The sequence below is a fragment of the Pteropus alecto genome, unplaced genomic scaffold (assembly GCF_000325575.1).
Source record: "Pteropus alecto unplaced genomic scaffold, ASM32557v1 scaffold3, whole genome shotgun sequence".
Lineage (NCBI taxonomy): Eukaryota > Metazoa > Chordata > Mammalia > Chiroptera > Pteropodidae > Pteropus > Pteropus alecto.
In genome coordinates, this window is record NW_006442484.1 from 20,405,564 (window position 1) to 20,408,753 (window position 3,190).

Genomic DNA, 3,190 nt, shown 5'->3' on the forward strand with positions numbered 1-3,190 from the left:
TCTTAGGATGATGCCAAAAGCATTAAGGCAAAGTGAAAAATCAGATAAAAAGATTTGAGAACATCATTGAGTCTCAAAACCAAATATTATCTGAGGACAATGCTACATCGTCTTCTACTTACATAAGTCATAAAATTTCTTTTATTCATTGTTGTATCCAGCAATAAAAAGAAATTGTACCATACATTTGCCTATAAAGTGGAGATGAACTTAGAGTTCATCAGAGTGCAGTGATTGAAAATATTTATTAAATGATTTGGAATTCTTATGGGATAAAGGAATAGACAAAAATCTCAAATCATATTTAGATTTTAATATTAGTATTTAGAATATAGAATTTAGTATTTAGCATTTAAAATTTAATATTATAGCACTTTAACAACACATTTTTTGTGCCACAATTGACGCTTAACTTTTTTTATGTTACCAAAAAAGTACTTGCAAAAGCTTTTGTTTTAAGAAGCTTGGAACTTCTTGAAAACATCTCATCAATCCTCCTCATAATATCTCTCAAAAGTTCATAGGTTATAAGTAGAATTATTCATATTTTACATAAAGTGCAAGTAATTTAAAATTCTTATAATCCCATTTTTCTAAAAAGATGAAAGTAATCACCTCAACAGATTAAATATAAATTGGCAGTGAGATATGTTGATCCTGAGTTACTTCAACGTTCAATTCATAAGGCAACCAAATGCATTAAGTCTTTAAGCTTTTTTTTTTTTTTAATTTTGGAATGGGAAAGCTGGTAAGAAAGACTTTATCCCATGCTTAGTTTAATGAACCTATCTTATGTGCTAAAATGTATTCATATTTATGTATTTTAGTTGCATTGTTTTCAAGTAATACTATCATACTGTTAACAATTAATGTTATTTTCCATCCAGAAAAATAACTGTGTTATCAAATAGAAGGAAATTTCAGGACACTTATTTTAACAATTTTAATAATAGTGAACAATAGGTTTAATATTGATTAAGTTTATCCACCCATATCAGCCTCAGTATTTCTTTGCACGAATAATGCATGTTTTGAGAGACCAGTTTTCAGAATTAGAAACACAGTCTGTGGCAAGAAATCTACTTTAACCAATTAAAACAACTCATTATCAGACTGACAATCATTGCTTTGCTAAGAATGAGCAAATAATTAGCATGATTTCCTGTAGTAAACTTCTATGAGTTTTAGTCTCATTTTTCAACATTAAACATTGCAAATATATTGGGACTGCAGTTAGCAAACTAGGCACATTATCATTATTAAACAGTATATCCTGTCTTCACAGATTGTCACAAAATCTGGTGCTGTAAATTAATGAGCTTGATTTTTAACTATTCCATGAATGCTGTCCAAATGGTCAAGTGTTCTTTAAATATATTTTTTAACACAAATGAGAAATAGTGTATCTTTCATAGACTATTCAAGAAACTAAATACATTTTTAAATTACTTTTTATAAAATTATATTAAAATGAAATGATGAATTTTTGTAAAAGTAGATTCTTATATAATATTCCTAGAAAAGAATCAATTTTAACTCTTAAACACTTTTAGATTAATATATGTTGCTGAGAAATTCATTCTGGTGTAGACATCTATCAATTCAAGCTCTTAATTGAAATGTTCTGACTACATAAAGTCACCTTAGATATTGCAAGGTCATAACTCACAAAAGTTAAATACTATTTCCTGTAAAATTTTTCTCCCAAAATTAATAAAGTCTCAATGATTAGAGGTTTCTCTGACTCACGTGAAAATAGTATTGACTTAAGAATAGTTTTTACAGAAAGCAAAAATTTATATGTATGTGTTTTTTAATTACAATCTGGTTTTAAAATTAAAGTTTTCAAATATATACCAATTCCTTTCTAAAATTACTAAAAATGTTAGGTGATGATATAAAGTAGCTTTTTTTTTTTTGCAAAGGGGATACATATAATGATATAAAAATCTAATTTCAGAAGTTAGACAATGTAGAAAAATAATCAAATATGGAAAAGAACAATGTAACCTAATCTTGATTACATTTGGCTACTAAATTACCTAAAAATAAAATCCACGTACATTTTTTTATTTTATTAGTTTCAGGTATACAGTACATTGGTTAGACATTTATACAACTTATAAAATGATTCCCCTAATCACTCTCTCTCCTCTGGTTCTCCACCCAGCCATTATATTAATGCTAACTGCGTTCCCTATGCCATGCTCCCCATCCCTGTGACCATCTATCAACTACTAATTTATACTTCTTTAACCCTTCACCCCATTCTTCCAGCCCCCCCCATCCCCCTCCTTTCTGGCCATCCCCAGATTGTCCTCTATACTTGTGAGTCTGTTTTTGATTAGTGTTCTTTTTGTTCCTTCGATTCCACATGTAAGTGAACTCGTATGGTATTTATCTTTCTCTGACTTATTTCACACAGCATAATAATCCCTAGGTCCATCTATGTCATTGCAAATGGTAGGATTTCATTTTTTTAATAGCTGAGTAATATTCCATTGTATATATGAACCATAACTTCTTTATCTAATCATCTGTTGATGGGCATTTATGCAAAGAAAACCAAAACAATAATTCATAAAGAGCTAGGCACACCTATGTTTATGGCACCACAATTTACAATAGCAAGATATGGAAGCAACCTAAATGCTCATGTACATTTCAATTACTAGCATTAATAGCATTTATGCTCAAGACACTCAGAATTTTAATTTGAACTTGTCAGTGTAATAGCACAAAGTTATTAGACACACAAAGTAAATTGGTTAACATATAATTCGATGGCAACATTCCTAGAGTTTATTTCATAAAGGAATTTCACCTTTATCTATCTTACTGCCCCATATGTGATATGCATGTGTACCTGCACACATACACACACATAATATTATTCAGCCATAAAAAAGAATGGAACCTTGTCATTTGCAACAACACAGATGGACTTCGAGGCCATTATGCTAGGTGAAATGAGTCAACAAAAAGACAAACTACATATCATATCGCTTATATGTAGAATCTAAACAATACAACAAAACAGACAAGCCAAAAAGTTCATAGATAAAGAGATCAATAGAATCGTGGCTATTAGAGGTAGAGGATGGGGTGAAATGGGTGAAGAGGGTCAAAGGTACAAACTTTCATTTATAAAATAAATAGCATGATGACTATAGTTAATAATACTTTATTT